The sequence below is a fragment of the Ambystoma mexicanum genome, chromosome 3p (assembly GCF_040938575.1).
Source record: "Ambystoma mexicanum isolate Mex_15411 chromosome 3p, UKY_AmexF1_1, whole genome shotgun sequence".
NCBI lineage: Eukaryota > Metazoa > Chordata > Amphibia > Caudata > Ambystomatidae > Ambystoma > Ambystoma mexicanum.
Genome location: NC_090925.1, coordinates 1,052,249,687 through 1,052,261,738, shown reverse-complemented (window position 1 = coordinate 1,052,261,738; position 12,052 = coordinate 1,052,249,687). Strand labels below are relative to the sequence as shown.

Below are 12,052 nucleotides of genomic sequence, written 5' to 3'. Positions count from 1 at the left end.
ATAATACACACCTTCCTGGGGCAGCCCTCTGCCCGGCAGCCCCTACGGCTGAGGGCCCTGAGGCAAACGGTGGTTCCTACAGAGGTGGCTCCATATCGTGTCTGCAGGTGTCCGCAGAGGAAGCCACTGGCCAGCCGTCAACTAGCAGCAACCACCAAAGGAAGTGTAGAATGGGAGGGGAGTAGAGCAATTACTCTACTCCAGAAAACCGCTGCAACTCTACATTACCCTACCTCTGAAATGTGAATGTTGGCAACAGTAATACTTGGATAGAATGACTAATCCCCCACACTAACGTGAGATGGGGGTTTAGATTCTATTAAAGACAAGGAGGCGATTATTATGCATTACAATCTTTACTCTGAAACCACAGCAGCAAAGAAAAAACTTTTACAAACAAAAAAGTTTCAACAACAGAACTAGATAAAGTTCAATGTCAATGCATGGGGAACTCCCCAAACCATCATGGAGGATAGGTCATACCCTGCAGGGGACCAATGAGCAGGGACCCTCCTTTATATATGTCCATTACTCTAACGCCAACCCCTCTTTCTGCAGCTGACTTGCACCAGACGCCCAATGGAACGGTTGAACTGCGTAGCGCAGAGAAAAAGGATCCAGCGAAACCGGAGATCTCAACCTTTCCGCAGCCTGAAGCAATGAAGAAGTTCTTCTGGATAGGACTTCTCACCCGAAATCACGCACTCCAGAACTTGTAACTGCGATCCACACTCCTGAGCAGAACCTCAACTCGTACCTGTAAGAACAACAAGCAAGAAGGGTGGGTGGTTGGGAAGAACAACAAACCAAAGAATGTTCTCACTTGAACCACCTGTGTACATGCGTATCACAATTGTCATATCATATCATATCATATCCAGGGTGGGTGGGAGGGATAATAATCGCCTCCTTGTCTTTAATAGAATCTAAACCCCCATCTCACGTTAGTGTGGGGGATTAGTCATTCTATGACAAGACAGGAGGCTCATATTATGCAAGTTCAAAGCCCTTGCATCTCATTAGTAAGTACAAAATGATCCAATATAATAGATAATATAATAAAATTAAAGGAAAGGTAACATTTTTTAAATGCTTTCATTAAATCAATCTGTTGACCAATCAGAGAATTGCCCAAGACTAGGTTGCCCGAAAAGCTGTCTTATAAGGCAAAGTTAAATCCACTGCAAGAAAAACAGGAATGTGCCAAATCCAGCGTTCCTTACAGGCCACCAAAACCCTCTGGTTAAAAGAGGGGAAAACATTGAACAAAGTTTTCCTATACTAATAGGTTAGGACAAAACCATCTGAAATAAACACCTATGTTGTTCAATCAAATATTCAAAACACTTAAATTCGTACCATTTTTGGGGACCTAGAAAGCAAACCAATGAAAACAAACACCTAGCTCTCCTGGAGATAAAGAAAAGTACCCCATAGGGGTGAAAGTCTTATAGGTTCCATCCCATCCATTAAAGGAAGATATCGCATTAGAAACAGGGCATGTCACAGAACTACACTGGGGAACCAAGAGGGAAAGACAAATCTTCAAAAGGGTAAAATGGGAGTAAAAAATCATTTTTATAAATTTTGTAATAGGACAATCCATCCTGAGCGGAGCTGAAAAGCAATAGAATTAATCTACAATTGTCTTCAGACATATGTGTATACTAAGGAGGGAAGTCTTCTGGAGGCAGAAGCAGAATGGAAGAGAGGGCCCCACCTGAGAAGCTAAACCCGTCAAACCGCCAACACGGAGACCCTCAGACCTCCCGAACTCTTGAAGAAGGACTCTGCTACCATGACAAAAGGCAGATATTATAAACCTGATCCTTAAGAGGCCAAACTTGGCAAGAAGAAAACATGTATCCGACATCCAATCACTACCATTATAGTGATATCTAAACTCCTTTGTAGGTATGCCCGGTGCTTGAACCTTGATCCCTCCTCCCTGGTGATAAATCCCCTAGCGGATCAAAAGTAACCGAAGGAGGACACCAAATTTCCAAAATCTTAGCAAGACTCTAAACTGCAAAGAACTGATCACTAAATGGTTAAACTGAAGGTGTACACCAGAAGAGGTCCAACCTATATTTCAGCCAATTTGCAGATCTTTGAAGCTCACAGCACCCTGAGCTGGCACCTTACTGCAAACAAACTCTTGTGAAAACCCCAAAGGTCCACCTGCCATGCAGGTGACTATGATAATCAAGTCATCAACCAAATATATATCCCAGCACTCTGGTAATCGTAGCGGCAGACACCGTCTGAAAGTTAATGTATAGACTCTGGAACGCATCATGATAGAGGGTCATAACGTGGATGGGGGATAGTATCACTCCCAGACCCCTCTATCCCACCAAGGGATATTGAGCCTTCCCAAAAGAGGAGAAACCTCCCCCACTTATCCAAAGGAAAAACCTTGCAATCCAGAAAGAAAACTACCCTGAGGACCACATTAAAGCCCCGCTTTACACCGTTAAGAGAAATAAATACCCACTAGCGCCTCTAACCAATCCCCTGACTGGACAGACTCCAGTTAACTTATTGAAATACCAGAGATTAGCACAAAGGAAAGTAACAGACGGGAGGGAAAAGCTCAGTGCGAGTCTGCACTGGTCGCCCGCCAGAACTCCTGTAAAAAGGAAAAAACTGAAACCATTGGATACTCCCAGAGGTGTAATATTATGATGCAATCTCCCCCAAGGATGGCAGGAAAACTGAAACCATTGGATACTCCCAGAGGCGTAATATTATGATGCAATCTCCCCCAAGGATGGCAGGAAGGGGAATGAGGGGGAAAGAACTCTGGATAATTATCAATGCCCTGTAAATGCAAGGTTGAGAAGAAATCTGGGACCACTGTCCCCTCAAACCCTGAGGTCTGAGTCACTGTATTCATGTGAGGCTGACTGGCCACTAAGGGAATCAGGGGAAGGAAAAACTAAGCACATTGTCCATAGCAAAACAGTACTTATACAGTACTACGAACCCTCAGGTATATGAGTGGTGCTTAACACTACTACGAGCGTTGTGTGGTGTGAGGTGTTCACTTATCGATCTCAGCTGGATAAAAGACTGATGTAGACCTTTCCAAAATTAGGAACCTGTATCAGAACGGTCAGCACGGATATGAAAACAGCACTCTAAAGAGGTTAAGCAACGCTCATGAGGGTACAGAAGCCTGCGTGTACTCCTCGAGCAGAGGAGAAGTTGCAACACACTGTTAGACGGTTAGCTGAACCATAGGCCAAGCTTTGGGAGGAAAAACATGAGGCAGGCGCCGGGCAAGTTATTATTTGGCAACTCGTCTAACTGATACCATCAAGTGTTTCCAAACACTCCATCCAAGTAAAACATGGTTGCTCAACTTGTCATGTAAAAACTGAACGGTTACCCTCGAGCTGACCCTGTCTCCACCAGAAACCAAAAGAATAAGGAATGTCCAATGGGACAAAAGTAGGGGAGAACAAACGTCCCCACTAAAGAGAGCCTTAAGCCCTACAGACCTCAATAGAGGCATAACGCATCATCTTTATTCTTCCTCATGTTGAGAGAAAATACTGTAGCTTAATCAGCACTGGTATTGGGTGGAGCAATTGAGGTCGGGAATCAAAACCTAAGGAAAGGACTGAGTTGTCCTGAAACTAACTAAGGTAAAGGGTGACAGAATTTTTAACTAAAAGATGAATGATAACACCAGATAGATGGTTAGAGAGGAAGGTACAACCCCATATGGGTCTGTTTACAACCACTTCCACACTCTTTTCTTTAAAGCACTTAATAAATAAAGAATATATAATATATGAAATATATATAAAATATCCAAAGAAGAGGGGTTACGCCCTCACAGGGGACCGAATCCCCGGCCCTTATATAAGCTGATACTCACTGAGCTTTCTGGGCCACTGACAATTCTGAAAAAACGCAAATGTGTTCCAGTCAACACTTAAACATATTGTTTATCAAAGCGTACACTGAGCAAGTGCACCTCAACTGCTCACCCCAGCAGGGTGAGGCAACCAATAGTACACGAGGGAGCACCTCGCAGTAGGAACAAGGCGAAGCCTGAAACCGAGCAGGTTACTGCACGCCTACAAGACCAAACAATGGCGTCAGCCATATGCAGCACCTAAACAAAGCTGCCGACCTTAAGGAAGGAATACACTGAGCAAGTGCACCTCCAACTGCTCGCCCAAGCAGGGCGTGATAATCAGCAGTACACGAGGGGGTAACCTCGCATTAGAACTCAGGCAGAGCCTGAAACCGAGCAGGTTATGGTGCATGCCAGTTAAGGTAATTACCCAAGTTGCCCACTTTAAGGGAGGAAACACTGAGCAAGTGTACCTCAACTGCTCACCCTAGCAGGGTGTGGACACAGCCGTATACAAGGGGACCCCTCGCAGAAACCCCAGGCAACCTTGCCACCGAGCAGGTGACTGCACCTTTCCAGGGAAGATAACCCAAACAAAAGAAAACTGTCAAGTTGAAGGTAGGATACACTGAGCAAGTGCACCTCCAACTGCTCGTCCGAGCAGGGTGTGATAATCAGCAGTACACGAGGGGGTAACCTCGCAATAGAATCAGGCTGAACCTGAAACCGAACTTATGGCACCTACAGTGAAGGCAAAGCACATAACTTAAGAAATAAGTAAATGAATAAATAAAAAAAGAAAATAAAATAAAACTGCAGACTGGCAGTGCATCGGGCTCTTGCGCTGGATGGTCAGACTTTGACCTAACAAACCCACAGTCTATCAGTAAACATTCTTTCTTTCCAGCACTAAAGGTAAGGAAATGTGTTGTGTCACCAGGGATACGAAATTACAAACATTTAACAAAACCACATTTTTACTATTAAAATGTTTGTGCTATAATCTTTCTGAAGAAGTCATGAACCGACCAAATGCCCATTAGGAAATCCCTGCTCAACTGAGCAAAAAAGGTGACAATCAAATATCTCCATTGTAAAATACAATTATTTAAAATATAACAATTAAAATATCTAATCTTAAAATATACAAATAAACATGCGCTGGTCGGCCGCGAACCCGGGTCTTCCTGCATGGGAGACCTGCAGCTCTATATTTGAGCTAACTTGGCTCAGTACTGAAACAGAGGCTTTTGTTACAAACATAAGCCACAGGGGCAGGCCGAACCCAAAGCCTGCAGCACCTGGAATCCCCAGGTGACCATAAATCTGTCAAGGGGCACGAATTCAAACAGGCGAAATGAAGAGGGAACAGTGTAAACAACACTGCTCTCGCGCACGCCGGGAGCGAGTTGATTAATGCACTAGAAACACCTGAGTTTACAAGCGCGAGAAATTTTTTAAAGAAGAAATAAATTAGAGAGCTCCCTCGAACTCACAACCTCATGGACTGTAGTCCGAAATTCAACCATTGTACCACTGCTTCAGCTGAAACAGGAAGTATGAGCATAATACATATTTTCTTTTTGAAAGACACCAAAATGAAACCAACGGCCGCACGCGCCTATCCAGATACATTGTATCAAATACACAAATTCCTTTATAATAAAAGGTAATTAACACATATTTACCATATAAATAATATATGTCATATTCAAACTAATAAAGCCTACTACTGACAAACAATGTAAGACACAACTGAAAGGGGTGACTTAGCTCTGTGGTGTCAGCAGCAAAGAAAGAGGAGTTGGCGTTAGAGTAATGGACATATATAAAGGAGGGTCCCTGCTCATTGGTCCCCTGCAGGGTATGACCTATCCTCCATGATGGTTTGGGGAGTTCCCCATGCATTGACATTGAACTTTATCTAGTTCTGTTGTTGAAACTTTTTTGTTTGTAAAAGTTTTTTCTTTGCTGCTGTGGTTTCAGAGTAAAGATTGTAATGCATAATATGAGCCTCCTGTCTTGTCATAGAATTGCGTACATTGACCTGCGTTGCATCTAGATAAAACTGTGAAGGTTAGCAAGAGCCACACTTAGATGGAATTGTGAATGTTAGCAAGTCCTAAACTTAGAACTGTGAATATTAGCATGTACCACACTCGGATAGAGTTATGAACATTGCCCTGCTTCGCATCTAGATAGGACTGTGAAGGTTGGCAAGAGCTGCACTCAGATGGAATTGCAAATGTTACCAAGCCCCACGCTTAGAACTGTGAATAGCAGCATGTACCCCACTGAGATGGAATTTTGAACATTAGTCTGTGTTGCATCTAGATAAGACGGTGAAGGTTAGCAATAGCCGTACTTAGATGGAATTACAAATATTGGCCTGCTTCGCATTTAGATAAGACTGTGAAGGTTATCAAGAGCCGCACTTAGATGGAATAGTGAATGTTAACAAGCCCCACACCTAGAACTGTGAATATTACCATGTGCTGCACTTAGATAGAATTACGAACATTAGCCTACGTCGCATCTATATAAGACTGTGAAGGTTAGCAAGAGCTGTAGTTAGATAGAATTGTGAATGTTAGCAAGTCCCACACCTTAAACTGTGAATATCAGCCTGGTGTAGCCGAATCCAGGTGTAACCTCCATTTTTGTGGAACCGGGGCCTTTGACCCACTTGAAAGGACTCTCAACTCTAGGTATAGCCTCCATCTTTGTCGATCGCATGGTGAAACGTAGTTTATTATGAGCCCTGGGGCTCTGCCGCACCACACAGGATTCTTAATTCTAGGTACTTACCAAAACTGTGAAGGTCAGTTTCGAGACATAACCCACAAACCAAAAAAAGCTCAAACGCTGCATACCTAGCTCATACAGAAACCAACACAACCACCTCTCGCACAGCAAGACGCACGCACTTCACCACACCGCAACAACAAACAACACATAAGCCGCAGCAAAAGCACACGAGGACTGACTTCGATCCGGTACTCGCACCAAAGCTCAGCGCATGGTGTATACCGAACTGAAGCCGCCAACAGGACACCACCTCTCTAACTATCCTACCCCCTCTTCACCTTACTAACCCAACCCACCTTCTCGTTTACAGATCCGCCTGAGCACCTGGGGACCAATTCCGTTCGCGACGGTGCGCTATACAAATACCTTTAACATTAATATAACATTGTGGACCACTTCCGCATCGACTTCTTACATGTGCCCTCTTCAGATGCACTTGCCAGTCTGTAGAACTAAAAAGAGAACCACAGGGATGTTCCAGTGGCAGTGAGAAGGGACTCCTAGCTCACCTTTCTCTAGTCAGTGTTTTTATTGTGTTAGCCTTTCAGCCGTGTGTCGGCCGTGTGACCTTCGGGGTGAGACAGTCTCTTCCAAAAGGTCTGGTGATCCATTGACTTTACCCCACCTCTCATTGGACCGAATACTGTATTTCCATCGTGAACTCGCACCCACATATTGAGGAACAAACACACACTTGGGAACACAAACACATGCGTACAAATACACACATACACAAACCATGGTGTATTATTTGTGGGGGGATGAGAAAAAGTGATAAGGTAAAAAAGTCAAGGCTACAAACATTGACAAAATTCCAAAGTTAAGGCTAATGCAAACACTTCAAACTAATAACACTAAAGCCTGCAAATGTTGGAAAAGTCAACATTAACCGTTTACCTGCCCAGGACGTGGCTGTACACCTCCACAGCAAACACTTGTGAATGGAGACTCCACATGCTGTAGATGCACGCGCTGAAATGGCGGTCTTTACACTTCTGTATATTTTTCTGCAGCGGATCCGCGGTTAAATTAACCACAAACACTCAATGTAAACAAGGAACATCACATTACAAATTAAACCTTAACTCGCGCTGGACCACAACTTTACAACACTCGCACTCTCACTACACCGCATCTTTACAACACTTGCGCTAAGTATGACGCAGTTTTATTAGTACTGTTCTCACAATGAGCTTTGTGAAGTTATGGCGTATTGCGAATTAAGTTTTAATTTGTAGTGTAATTGCTCACATCGAACGTTTGTATTAACTTTAAAGACATCTAAGAGCTGTTTTTATTTTTAGAGAGAGTGAGTGAGAGTGTGTGTGTATTACACAGTGGTTCTGGCATTTTGCATACCCTCATGCGTTCCTCCCTTTCAAGGGGGTTTACTGGATATTTTCAGAGAACATAATTAAACACGCGATCCTTTAGTTCTAGTCTCTGTTTCCGCTGGTCAACACGAAACCCCGCTCATTTAGGCATGAAAACCAAAACACATCCCCGTCCTCGTGCTCTCATGCCTCACTGGCCAGGAATGCCGGGAATGTGACAGCCTGATGGGTGAGGACAGGGCCGCAGCAATAACAGGGAGGCTCGTTATGGGATAGCGGAGAGGAGCTGCACGTGAGGGGGGACACGCAGGGTGTTTAGGCTCGAGGCTTCCGGTGTCTTGGATAACTGCTCTCAAGCTGCGCGCGGAACCAGAGGTGCCTCGAGCCTCCCCGGCCCTGCTCTAGGCTGTTGCAAACGAGAAGCCGATTGCATCAAGCCACACACCTCGCACTTTATAGGTGTTATGCACAGATATAGGACATGGGTGTGTAAAAGTTTGTCTCTGCCACCGTAATCCTGCAAGTTTGTCTAATCAATATTTTATACAATCACACATTTTATTCAGTTTTCCAGCTTTTTTTTCCCTTACATCCATGTTTTTGCTGGCTAGATAGCCCTCCTAATGGATCGTGCAGTGTTATTTTTTCATACAAAGTGCTGTGTCTGTGGGTTTTTGTTAAGCACAAACATCTGCACACTATTCAAGATTAGGAGAAAGGCTTTTGAACCAGCAGAATGTGTCCTTTTATGTGCAGTAATCACTCAGTTTATCCGGCTGTTGTGCCATTTTTCAAACTATACCACTTTAGGTGCCAATGTTTTATTTTGACAACAGGGGCAGGCAGCTGAGTGAAGCATGGCAACCTCATCACACCAGAAGGAATTTGAGGCCTGCTCTCTGACCAAAATTGTTTTAAAATAATTGAAAGAAAGGATAACTTTTACAGAACATATTTCTCACAAGAAATAAGAAAAAACATATTCAGTGTTTACAGTCAGTTGTGAACACATGAGACATTCCGATACTTCATATGCAAAGTGTGCTATTGTCCCAAATTGCAATGGGCCATTTAGACGTGGACCCCTTGCCCACTTTCAGTGGTCAAAGTGTAAGAAAAGAAGTAGTGGAACTATGTTCCCTACTGGCCTGCCCCTGCTCCCCACAAACCCCATCGCCACACCCCCTGCCACACACAATACAAACCCCCAAACACATGCATCTGCTGTTTAAGGGAACGTTCAGTGCAGCGCACTGAAAGGGCAAGTTTCAACTTCTTCCCACACTTTTATTTCAAAATAAAACCTTTCCGGAACGGTTTCTTTTTAAAATAAAAGTATTGGAACAGTAAAACTTAATTTAAAAAAGTAGAGGAGCACCGCTCCCAACCGCTCCCCCTCACTTCGACCACTGCTGCCTCTTCTTAAAGAGGGTCAGATTCACCTCTATACCTTGGCAAAAACAAGGCTGAAGCACTTGTCTGGGGTTGCTGATGGTAGGAGAATAGCCTAGCATTTTTCGGTGCTGGACTACCCTTGTGGGTGGGACCAGACTGATATGCAAATGGTTATTTCTCCTCTGTGAAGGCTACTGGGAGCAAAAACGTTGTAGAAGCTCATGGGTGGAAGAAATTCCACAGAACCGTGTATTTGGCCCATGCTTATTCTCAGTAGCGGGGATCCCACAAACTTCTTCAATTATTTCAAACTTGAGGTTTAAACCTTAAGTAACCCAGGGTAATCCAGACATGGACCCCTTGCTCACTGTGCTTAGAAAGGCGCAGCTTCACCTCACTGATGAGGCCCAACAAGGCCGAAACACATGTCTGGAGTTGCTGTTTTTACTCTTGTTCAGAGAATAATTGCCTAGTATTTTGGTGATGGACTGCCCTTGTGGGGGACCAAGCTGATCTGCAAATGGATATTTCTATTCCATGAAGGATCCAGTGGGCTAAAACATGCTTGTAGGCCCTCCTGAGTTACTAGCACCAACTCACATGATAAATGAACCTGACAATGTATAACACATCCTAAAACAAACAGGTTTGAAAAGCAAGCATGATTCATTTCATCAGGAAAACAGAAAGGAGTTCAGTGAGACCCACTTGCTTTAAAAGAGGTGATGGGTCATGCAGTTTATGTTCATATCGCAGCAACAGTCACACAACCTGCTGAGCTACCAGCTTTGTGCCTCACAACTCATCAATCAAACATTAAAAATGTCAACATTGGATGTGGCCAGTATCACGTAATTACTAACTGTGCACTTCCTGTAAATTACTTTAGGCAAAGTAGGAGGGGGTATTTGTCCTCCTTTGTAAGAGGATTCAATTCAGCACTACAGCCAAGTCAACGCCTAGTCTAGAATACTGAATGAAAACCCTTATTGATATATCTTTATGTCCAGTTCATGCGTTCTAGATGACTACCCCTAGCTGGAGGGCTCTTGAAATCCTCCTGACCCCACTGAGCCAAGAAGCAGTTCTGTTTTGCAAGTTAAAAGGTTTAATTGATAGTTTAAACAATAGATATATAGATCACACTTTAGAATAAATTAATAATTGAATAGCACACTTAATCTGATATGATAAAGATTAACAACGGAGAATCTGGCACTAGCACACTTCTTTATAATCACTAAGGAGTTGACATGAAATGGATAAGATAGCAACAATACTTTTATGGTTTCAAATGAATGCAATGTGGAATGAAATGCAGTACAGAAATTAACTTGATAGGATTTCAGCAAAAGACCATGTAATCACTTTCTTGGACAATTCACCCCCCCTTTTTATGCAATGCAAGGAAATGGAGGGAAGCACACAGTTCTCAGAAATGCAATCAAATGTAATTCAGTTCACCCCAGCAACTTAGACTACAGAAGTTGAAAACACAGGCCCAAATGCTTTTAAATGTGCTGGAAATGGATGAGAAATATGCTGGAAATGCTTTTAATTCCCTTTCAGAGGTTCAGGGTGAGTGGTATCTAGTTAATATTAGTCCAGGCTCACTCTTGCAATGATTCAGGAATGATTAGCAGGTTAAACAAATTTCTGGCAAATGGAAGGCAAGCAGCAGCAGATTTTTTTACACTTGGAGAAATTTGCAAATCGCGGTAAAATTCGCGAATGCGCCGGGCGCTATTACAGAAGAACTACAAGGACTATCACTATCGTTTTGGGGTCCCAGGAAAGCCTAGGATCTCAGCTTCCAAATGAAAGTTACTGCAAGTCTCTAAGACAAACGGTCGCGGAGATATGAGCGATTTTGTAAAGGTTGTTTTTCAGATTTGAAATTTTAAAAGCTCAAAATGACAAGTGACAGATTTTGCAGCTAGAATGACAGGTGACAGATTTGGAGTTATCAGGCAGTTCTACTTAGGTTAAATAGATTGAATTAGATGAATTTAAACTAAGAGCTTTGGTTTGGTACAGTTTTACTATGTACTCACACTATATTCTTGAATTAAATGGGCCTCGTCACGGATCTGGTCAGGTTTTCTTCACTCGCCACGGACGGTCTCTCCACACAGCGGTCTGGTCTCTGGAACTGCTAACATGGGTCTGGGTCAGCTCTGCTCTCTCTCTGGGTACAGCACTGCTTCTGGATTCTGGAGATTGATGGATTTGAAGTCTCTAGTTTGTCTCTCTGGAGGTTTGATGGAGGTAAATATGGATTTTTCCGGCAGAGCTTCCAGCGGCAGATGGAAATGAAGGTCCCTATCTGTCCTGACTGTCTGCTTTTATGGGTTTTGAGAGTGGGTGTGTATGCAGCATCACTAGACCCTACCCCTCTCCACTTGCCATTGGTCCAGCTTTCATTTCTCCCCTGATTGGGGGAGCTAAGTTGTGTCAGAGTGATGTCATTTTATGGCTTGCAGAGAGGACACTCCCCTGTCAAATTGCACACATTCTATATTTGATAACAAAAGACATATTTGCACAGGTACACATTTGTTTAAAATGACATACACACATGAGGCATTACTGATGTTAGCCCCTGTTCTGACTCTGGCGTTTCTAGGAGCTTGCATCCAGAAAT

General features: G+C 43.5%; 1 long non-coding RNA gene across 1 annotated transcript; it reads right to left on the bottom strand.

Moving 5' to 3' along the window:
* Nucleotides 1–337: 337 nt before the first annotated feature.
* LOC138581236 (uncharacterized) lies at nucleotides 338–5,658 on the bottom strand. The gene is made up of 2 exons (XR_011304480.1): nucleotides 5,560–5,658; nucleotides 338–757 (listed from the first exon to the last, which is right to left on the bottom strand). It is a non-coding gene; the product is annotated as an uncharacterized lncRNA (long non-coding RNA).
* Between the last annotated feature and the right edge of the window lie 6,394 nt (nucleotides 5,659–12,052).